Source organism: Fukomys damarensis, unplaced genomic scaffold (assembly GCF_012274545.1).
Source record: "Fukomys damarensis isolate Sample0158 unplaced genomic scaffold, DMR_v1.0_HiC HiC_scaffold_23, whole genome shotgun sequence".
Classification (NCBI taxonomy): Eukaryota; Metazoa; Chordata; class Mammalia; order Rodentia; family Bathyergidae; genus Fukomys; species Fukomys damarensis.
Window position 1 is genome coordinate 4,260,152 of NW_022900935.1, and position 10,006 is coordinate 4,270,157.

The following is a 10,006-nucleotide window of genomic DNA, read 5'->3' on the forward strand; positions in this document are numbered from 1 at the left end:
CCACGCGCCAAAAAAAAAAAAAAAGAAAATGAATATCAATTAATGATGATGAAAGGACTCTCCTCAAGTCCATGGTGTTTCTGTGAGGAATGTAAGGAATACCTGCATCCTGTTGGGCGGAAAAATGATTTTGCTGTCATCTTTATTTGGAAGTTACAGCTGAAAAAGCACATAGGGGTGCCCGGTCAGCAAGAGGCAGAGCACTGTGGCTTTGTATCATGTCACTGAGCAAAGCTGAAACTACATTTCCTAGAATTCCCACTCCTGCATTGTTCCAGGGTTAGTACAGGTCCAAAGAGGGGCTGTGGGCGAGTGGCAGAAGTTGGTGAAGAGAGCCAGTCGTGCAGTTTGTAGGCCAGAAAGCTGGGGCCGGGCGGGGCATGACGTTGGCCTTACCTGTTGATGGACAATTTGGCTGTTCTGGGATTTTGACATCTCTAATACAGTCTGGACAAGGGTTCGGCTTGTGCTTTGGCCTCTCCATCACTGGTGCTTCCCAGCTCTGGGCCTGTGCTAGTCCAGGGGTGGGCACTTCCTCGGACACCACGTGAGGCTGCATCTTCAGGAGCTGAGGGTCATTAGCCCATTAGAAAGCCCCATCCCGCTCTCACCCGGACCCAGGGGCAAGACTCTCCCAGGATCGTGGCGGGGTCTCCTTTTCTGCTGGAAATACAGTTTCCCACAAGTATCCCGTAAGTCTTCTTTGGGAGGAGCTGGCTATTATCAGTCAAATGTTCTTTAGCCATGGCCTCTTTCATGAGCTCCTTTCTCTAAGATCTGTGGTGGCTCCCCATTGTCAAGTTGGCATTGAAGGTTTCCCCCTACTGGCTTTATTTGCCCCTTCCAGTCTGATTTCCACACTGTTCCCTGCCTCCAAGTCCATCCATCCACTCCTCTGATGTTACCCTCTGCTTTCCTCCTTCCTGCCTGTCTTCATTTCATGATGCTCCTTCCCCTCTGGAAGATTCACCCCCTATTTCTACCCCTGAATTGAATTTTTCTATCGATAACCACAGCAACAACACTAGTAATGAAAGTATAAAAGGAGATTCTCTCTAGCTATAGATTAAGAAAAGTGTCTAGCACCCAAAATCATACAAACATGTCAAACACACAGCTTATATCCTGTTCATCAGTTTTGGGTAACTACAAGTATTGGGAACCCAGGGTCTAGTTGTGACCCACATGTAATAACCTTAGGCAGGACCCTTATTTCTTGAACCTCAGCATTTCCTTTTTTTTTTTTGGATTCTGGTGATTGAACTTGGGTCCTTGTGCTTGTGAGGCCAGCAGCAGAACCACTGAGCTAAATCCCTGGCCTTGCATTTCCATTTTTATAAAAGCAGGTATGACAAATAATGTAAAAAGTGCAGTCTTGGTCCATGAGTGAGCTGTGACAACTGTGTGGGTGATGGCATCCTGTGTGTGTGTGTGTGTGTGTACATGTGTTAATAGATCACAAGCATTAAACTGTGGCTTCAGCAATCTGTGCTTCTCCGGCACCTGTGTGTGTATTGGTCACTGGGTCCAGAGGATGATGTCATTGCATTCTGTGGGTAACCATCAAAAGGTTTAAGAAACCCTTGTCCCCTTGTCCCCTTGACCTCTCTGGCCTTTCTGGCTCTGAGGCAGCAGGTATGCGAGTGGCTCCAATGTCTCAACCTTGATTATACAAAACCCCAAAGATTGTCTTGGGACTTGATGCTCCTGGACCCCTCCTCCTCCTCTCCAAATGTCAGATCAGATTCGGCCTCTGATCTGAGCCCTCCAAGCCCCTGATGGTGTCAGTCCTGAGATGTTCAGTGACTGCCTGACACAGGGACAGGACACACAAGCACAGGTGCCTGGCCCCTTCGTGGGACAGAGAGCCACGCCACAGGGTTTCCGCCGCACAGAGCTCATGCTGGCTTTAGAATCAGAGTGATCTCACACCTTCCCCGTGTGACCTTAGGCCTGTGATTTCAAGCCTCTACGCCTCAGTTTTCTCGGTTGCCAACTGGGCTGATAATATCTTTCTCATTACCTTGCCGAGGGCGCTTAATGCAATGATGGACTTAAAGCAGTGCCGTGCCTGGCGTACAGCAGGCACTCAACAAATGGCATCTGTCACAGGAGAGGACCCCAAACCCACAAAATCTGACTCCAACAGTCAGTCCTAAAATAATTCCTAGGAGCCCAGGGAGGTGTGAGGTAGAAGGTGGAAAGGTGACTCTTTTCTGATGGTCCCAGCTGTCTTGTGATGCATTTATAACAGTGACACTGATTGCATGAGTGAGGTGTCATTGTTGAATTCTCGGGAGCGCATAGCAGCAGTCATGGGCCTGAAGCACCCATTGGGAGACCCTAACTGGGCCCAAGGCCAGCAGGCTTGCGACCAACCACCCCAAACTGCAAGTCCTCATAGCCCCAGTCTTTTCTGGACCAGGGTCTGGAGCACCAGTCCACAGCTCAATTGGAAAGCTTCCTTCAGCGCTGCCTTTCCCACTCTCCCCAGCAGGGGTCCTCCTTCCTCTTTTGGACTCCTAAGGTCCTGTTCTTTATCCAACTAAACAGAAGGAGGTTCGTCCTTCCACACACATTGATTGAACACCTACTTATGCCAGGCCTGGGCTAGGCAATGGGGACTCAGAGATACGGCAACAGCCACAACCACCTTGTTCTACTATCCCTTGAGAGAGGGCTCGGGCCAGGGAAGGAACCAATATGCAGTAGACAAGTGTCCTCTGTGAGGAGGGTGGGAGCCCGGAGAGGCTGCTGTCGGGGCAGGAGGTGGTGGTCTGGCCTCCATCTGGACTCCCGGACCCCATCTCCACCAAAGCAGGAGAGTGACACCTGCTGAGGGACCTGATTTATGTCACCCCGTGCCATCCTCCCATAGAGGACCCGTGACTCTTATTCAGAGCACTTTCCGTGACACAGCACACCCTCCTCCAGGACAGAACGAGTCCCACAGCCTAGTGGAGTGGAGAGAGCTCTGTGGGGCTGGAGGATCGAGGTGGAGTGCAGGGCTGCCCAGGTATGAAGAATACTTCAGAGTGGCCGGGGCCCCAGGCAGAGGCAGTGCTGCTGCTCTGGAAATGTGCCTCTTCAAACCAACTCTGTAACAACTCTGTAGGGGCCTTGGAGGGAGGGACAAGACCTGGAGGCTGTGCAGCCATACCCTGGTGATATCCCTAGAACCTGAGACGAGCTATGGTCCTGCCACTAATTTTCCAGATTTCTAAATCTGGGACGGTATCCCAGGGGTCAAGATAGAGGAGGCATATCCAACCAATGAATAGGGAGCACACCACTGAGTCCCAGCTGTATCTATATATTTACAACAGTTTTCAACTTTCATGATAAAATGTTTTCTTAAAATGTATTAACTCGCTTCTTTTCCTTTTTGAACCATGTAGGCCTCTCTAACTTCTTTTCCCTTTTCTGGATGTTTCTAGGTCATTGAGTTAATGCTTAATGGCTTCCCCACTTCTGGTCCAGCAAGGAGCTGGGAAGAAACAGACCAATCTTAAAGAATCTTACACAAAGATTCTTACGCTTCTCAAAGGCACCTATCTGTCTGTTCCAAAATGGCAAATACAGGCGATTAACAAACAACTCATTTGTCAAGTCTGAGCCTCAATATGAAAAATGCTCATTTTCTATGTCTAAAACTCCCGGAGTCATCATTTCTAAACTGCTGATCTAGTAAATTCAGAAAGTTGCACAATTGGTTCCCTATAAATCAAAGTGAGACAGCTGCCAGACGCCGAGATTACGCAGGTCTCAAATAAACTTGGCTGTAAAACTTGAGCCTGTGATCATCTTGTGTGAGCATCTCTTTGCTGAGACAGTTGTCTGTTCCATAGAGCATCCGGTCACAGTTCTGAGGAGATGCAGCTCACTAGCAACCCCCATACAGAAAGAACACCCGAGTCACCTTTCAAAGCTGTGCTGTTCCAAGTGTCTTCAAGCCATGACCCCATTCCGTCCTCACAATGTCCCGTTTTACGGAGTGGGAAATTGAGAGACTGAGTGTCTGATGAAGGTTGGGCCCAAGCTAGCGGTGGAGCCCGGTCTTGAAACAAGTTCTTGGATCCTGTAGTTGGGCAGAGCCCCGCCAACCTGAGCTGGTTCCTGCACAAGCATTACAGGACTTATCAAAGGGATGGGCTCCTTGGTGGGCCCCAGTGCCCAGCCTGGTGCCTGGCACAACCAATCAGATCCCTGTATGACCAGGTCCTAAGTACCCCGCCCCGTGGTTCCACTGAATCCTCCTGTTCACCCTATGAGGCAGCCATGACCATCACTCCCATGGGCACGGAGAGACTGAGGCGCTGAGTGGCTGGTGAGCTTGTCCTGTCCACCATCCCTGGGGAGCAGCATGAGGCTTCAGCCCCTAGAGCCACCCTGTGACAGAGAACAGGCACTGAACCATCCTGGCTGCTCCTGCTCAACACAGGGCCCAGGCGAATCTCCGTTCAGACTCCACCAGCCTGCATGCCATCCCAGAAGGGGACAGTTACCTATCCATGGGCTGCCAGCCACAGTGACAGCATAGACAAGGCAGCTAAGGACGGACCACTTCCCTGCGATTGCCCCATCCTCCTGTAGAGATCTAACGAGCCACCTTGGGGGAGCCTGAGCCCTGAAGGAAGGAAACATCAGTAAACACAGCTGCTGCAGCCACCTCCAGTGCTAGGAGCGACACTCACAGCCACCTCCACCACAGCGGCCCTGCCAGCTTCCAAGTCCCACATTCGTCCTTGCGTGCTGCACTGGGCGCTAGGTGCTTTCCATACATTCTGTCTCCTGTGCCACATCACACCTGTGGGGACAGAACTGTAACCCCGTCTCCACTGGTAGAGACACAGCAGCTCAGGGAATTTCAGTAACTTGTCCTTGCGATTCCACACAGGTAATCAGGAGACCCTGACACTGGGGATGCTGGCTTGTGGGACCCCCAAGCTGCTGCTCTCAACGATGATGCTAGTGCTTCTCCTGCCAGCCTTCATACAGCACGTTTCCCCATGGAATTAAGATGCACAAGCTGTAGTACATGTAGTTTTAGTTTTATTTATTTATTATTTTATTTAATGGGCGGTCCGCCGGGTGGGGGGGTGGTTTGTTTTACTTTAGTCACTTTGGTGTTGATGAGGAATTGCAGGCCAGTGTTGGAAAGGAAAAACTCCTCCCCTCTTATGTTCATTCACAACCAGCCCCAGGATTAAGCTAACAAAAGACAGATTAACATTTCCCAATCTTTATTATTAGGCCTGTGCCGGGTAATTCACAGAAAAGTGAAACAAAGAAGCTGTTTGACTCCGGGCTTATTTGCCCTTTCAACAAAGGGGAAGTGAGTTTGGGAGTCAAGGAGTGATGAATGATGGGAAAATAACCAGAAGAAAAAAATGTTGGCTAGGAATGGAGGAGAAGGGCTTCTTGGGTCACGGTTATGTATCTGAACTCATAGTGCCATCAACAGCTGTCTTCCGGGGTAAGAATCATGCTTTTTGTCTCTGCTACAGCCTCAAAAGGGACACTTAGGCCTCGTCCTGTATCTGCCCAGTTAGGTTTTATTCTATTTCCTTTCCTCCTTCCCCTAAGGAGCTTGTCCCGAGAGCCATTGGCGGTTTGCCCCCAGAGCCCACCCTGTGCCAGTGAACAGACACTGAACCATCCTGGCTGCCCCACTTAGCAAAGGACCCAAGGGAGGCTTGGTTCAGCCTCCCCCAGCCTGCCTCAGGAGTGTGCAAAGATTGTGCAGGGCTTCACACCAGCCGGGTAAGACCTCTTCCACTGAGCAGCCCCAGGCTCTGATTTTGTTTTTACTTAGCGGTCACCTTGGGATGAGACTGACTTTCTCTGCACCAGAGGGATATAAATCACCTTCTTAGATATATTATTTAGCTTGAGAAAGGTAGGGGGATCAAGAAAGTAAATACGCACCCAAACCTCAGGGAGGTGTCCCATGACAGACTAGGGTCAGAGAACATCATCCTTGGCACCTCCCACTGACAGGATGCGGGTGGGGGCCTGGGAGCAGTGGAGGCCAACAGGACCGTCTGGGGTGCACTTTGATCTACAGCAAGGTCCCCACTCTTCCAACGCAGTGGCTGTGCCCAGGCAGGATGAGCAAACCTTGGTTTTCGCAGACAAGCCCTTCCCTAGGTTAGCAGTGGGGTGAGTGTCCAGGGGCCAGGAGCAGGATGCGGGGTGGGGAACGCTGCGGGTGCGTGACAGAGAGGAGAACGATGCTTTTCAGAGCTTGATCCCCATCCCCAGGCAAATGCAACAGAATATCCTGCAGATCTTGTTAAAAACGCAGGTTCCTGTGCCCACCCCACCCCAGATCTAGAGAAGAACTCTCTGGGTTGTGGAAATAAAAGAAAATATTTTGGTGAAAGCACCATTGGAAGACTTTTTTTTTTTTCAGCACTGATGATTAAACCCAGGGCCCGGCCCATAGAAGGCATGGAGCCCACGACTGAGTCATACCCCCAGCCCTTTTAATGTACATTTTTACTAAATATACACACATGTTGTTTCTCAGGCACCTAGCTCCTGTGCCTGTTTTCAACTCCTACAAAAGGTTTCCCCAAGAAACGCTTTCTACTACCTTGTAATACAGTGTGTTCTCTCAGCTCCCAGCCTTCCCCACCCCCACTACTTTGGAACCCTGATTTGGAGTTCTCTGCATCCGTTTCTGGAGTTACGATTCCTAAGGCCACCAAATACAGTCTTTTTTTTATTTTTGCAGTGTCTGAATTTAGATTCAGGGGAAAGGAGCAGAGCCCTGGAACCTGCATTTAACCTTTCCCAGGGTTGCGGGGATTCTTGTCTAAAGTAAAGCCAAGGTCTCGCTACTTTTGTACACGAGTGCCCATCTGGGGGGGCAGCCTGGCACCACGGCCAGGGCTTAACATAGACTCTACTCAGCATGACAGGGCCTCTGCCACTTGTCACGGAGCGAGTGACCTTGGGCGAGATGCCAGACTCCTTCCTCAGCACCTTGTCCGCATCTGTAAAATGGACCAATGACAGCACCCCACAGGGCAGTGTGTAATGCAGTGAGGAGAAAGCTCCCAGGAGGCTCTTCACTCAAGGCATCCTGGGAGTAGTGTTTTCACACCCCCTGTTCAAGGTGCAGGGGCTCCTGACCCAGTCATGCCATGTCAAAGACCACCACAGGGACGGGGCGGTGGGCAGGATCCTGGTTTTGGGGGCCTGCTCCATATTCAAAGCATGGTTTATGTTTTCTCCCGTGGCAGTCAGGGACTTAAAAGTGTTTTTAACCAAAGAATGTGACCCTTTGCTTGGGCCTACAAAGGCCCTATAGATAACTGAAAGTAGAACAAATCTTGATCTTCCTTTTGTGAAACTCTGGGTCAAAGCCAGCTCAGCTCTGCATACAGGCACCTTAGTCACGAGGGAGTGTCCATCTATCAGCTTGCCTCATCCCCTGTTTCAAGACGGAAGATTCCAGGATAAGAGGTTTATAGGGGCATCAGCTACACACAGAGGTCTCCAACCATTATCCTAAACCTTGGTCACCGGGAAAAGCAGAGCCCCACATGACCTAAACCACCATGAACAGAGATAATCATTTTTTGGGACTGGAACCTCCCATCAAGATCTCTCAAAGCAAGGATCCAAGCCAGCCAGGGACATCACCATGGAGGAATTTTCTTTTTCCGTCCTGCTCTGCAGGGGCCAGCACTGTGTCTGGGCCAGGAATGGCACTTACTGCAGGCTGCCAGCTGAGCCAAGAGGTCTACAGCTCACCTCAGGCTGGTGTGTGAGGGGAAGGGGACCATCCTGGCTTCCTTTTGCACCAGCCCAGCTCTTGGAAGGGTCTCAAAAGCCCACATGAAAGCTGCACTTTACCCCAGTCCAGAAGCCTCCCAAGGAGTATTGGGAATATTCTTGGCAGAGAGTGGATTGATTTCTCATCGTTGGAGGAAAGGAGTTTGGAGCTGGTATAATTGTCCCCTTCCAAGCTGCCCACCTGCCCCTCTACCTTGTCCCAAATTCTCAACAGTAGGAAGTGCCCTTGAGGGAGAGGTAAGAGTTAGGTAATAATAATAATAATAATAATAAAATTCCTTTCATGCTTCTGGGAATAGTATAATTCCAGCAGCTGAGGGGCTGAAGCAGGAGGATTGAAAGAGTCTCACTAGGCTACATAGCAAGACCCTGTCTCAAAACAAACAAACAAAACCCCTCTTTTTGTGGGCAGGCATTAGCACTCTTACTTTACTAATCACAAACTGAGGATCAGAGGAACACTAGCCCAGGGTCACATAGATGGAAAGGAGCCAGCTGAGAGAAACAGTATGGGCTTAATCAGTCCCTAATCATTCATTCATTCAGCTGAATTTCCTCTGTCCCCACCACTGATTTTTTTTGAGGGGTGGGTACCGGGGATCGAACTCAAGACCTTTTGAGGCAGGCAGCAGAACCACTGAGCTAAATCCTTGGCCCTCCCAGCACGGATCTTGATGCTGAAGAATACTGTGGCCAGCCCCTCCTTCCAGGCATTCACATTTTAGGTGAGCATAGGGTGAGGGAAACAGAAGGCTGAGGGAGGGAGGGAGTAAGAACCAGTAGAAAGTATAAAGCAGAAAAGGGAGATGTGCAGGGAGAGGGGAGTAGTCCATTGTCCGAGGCATTTGCTTCAGGGCGGAGGTGGGGGATTTTCTCAGAGGGAAACCAGGCTCTGGATGAGAAAAGCCAGTCTTGCCTAGAGCTGGGAAACATCTCCAAGCAGAGGCCCTGAGACAGCAGGGCTCACTCAGGACCTAAAGCTGAAAGAGAGTAAAGAGGAGCCCTCAGCCTGTCTTCTATGACCCACAGTGAGCTTCTTAAAACTGTTTGAAAAAATCTCTTAACTGAAAATTTTCAAAAATCAGAGAACTCTAGCGAAAGCACAGGGGTCCCACTGTTGGAGAGCTGAGCAGCCAATTCCCAACTCTGAGTCATCCAGGGTGCCCTGGGGTCAGGTCAGCTCTGAGCTGACCTCAGGAACAGGTAAGGGTGTCTGGGACCCCAAGTGCAGATGCCCCATCTCCCTCAAGGGAGCACTGGAGCAGGGTGGGTGGTGCCAGACTGCAGCCCACTTGCACATCGCACAGAAATGGAGGACAGAAGACAGCAGCTCGGGCATTTGGTGGCAGGATCCAACTGGAAAAGCAGGGTTTGGAGATGTTATGGGCCGTCACTCGGCTCAGTTGGCCCCTGCAGGGGGAACCCGGGACCCAGAAGGCTTGAGGATGAGATGTGCCAATGGGTGGGCCGGGGCTGAGGGGGGCCCTGAGTGGGAGGCTCCAGTCGAGGGCTATTTTGGGCTGTGACTGTTATGCTTCATTTTTCTGGTTTTCCTTCTTCAGTACACTCCACCTTCACCTCATGGTCCCTGGGTGTAGCTAATTTTCTTCAGAAACAAAGGGCTGAGTCAGGAGCCATCCCAGGAAAGAGTGTAGGAGTTAGGGTGCAACATAACCCTGGAGCCAGAGGGACCTGGGTTCGAATTCCAGCCCTGTCACTTATCAGGGAGTGACTCACTCCTGAAGTTTCAGTTTCTGCATCTGTATGCTTCAGGAAACGATTCCAGCATTTCCAGTGGAGAAGAGTGGGTAGGTGGGCACCATGGGTGTCTGGTGTCGGCTGTCTCTTGTCTGCCCTGGTCCTGTCCCACTGCAGAGCTCAGCCCCAGAAGGAACAGGAAGTCAGCGGTGTGTCTTTCAGTTGGCCGCCTTCCTCCAGGTGTCTGTGAGAGATGTGGGTGGACAGCTGATACCCCTGGAGTCTCTCCTTCCTCTTTGCTCTTGTCCGGTTTGAATCATCCAGAATTGGTTCAGAACAAGAACTCAGGGTGGGAGCTTCTCCCCAGCCCCAACCAAGTCCTGGCTGCCTGAGGCATCATCTGCCCACCTTGCCTCCTGGTCTACATCTTTACCTATCTGAGACCACTCATTCACACAATGTCCACTGATCACCCACAAAGCACCAAGCCCACACCAGGTGA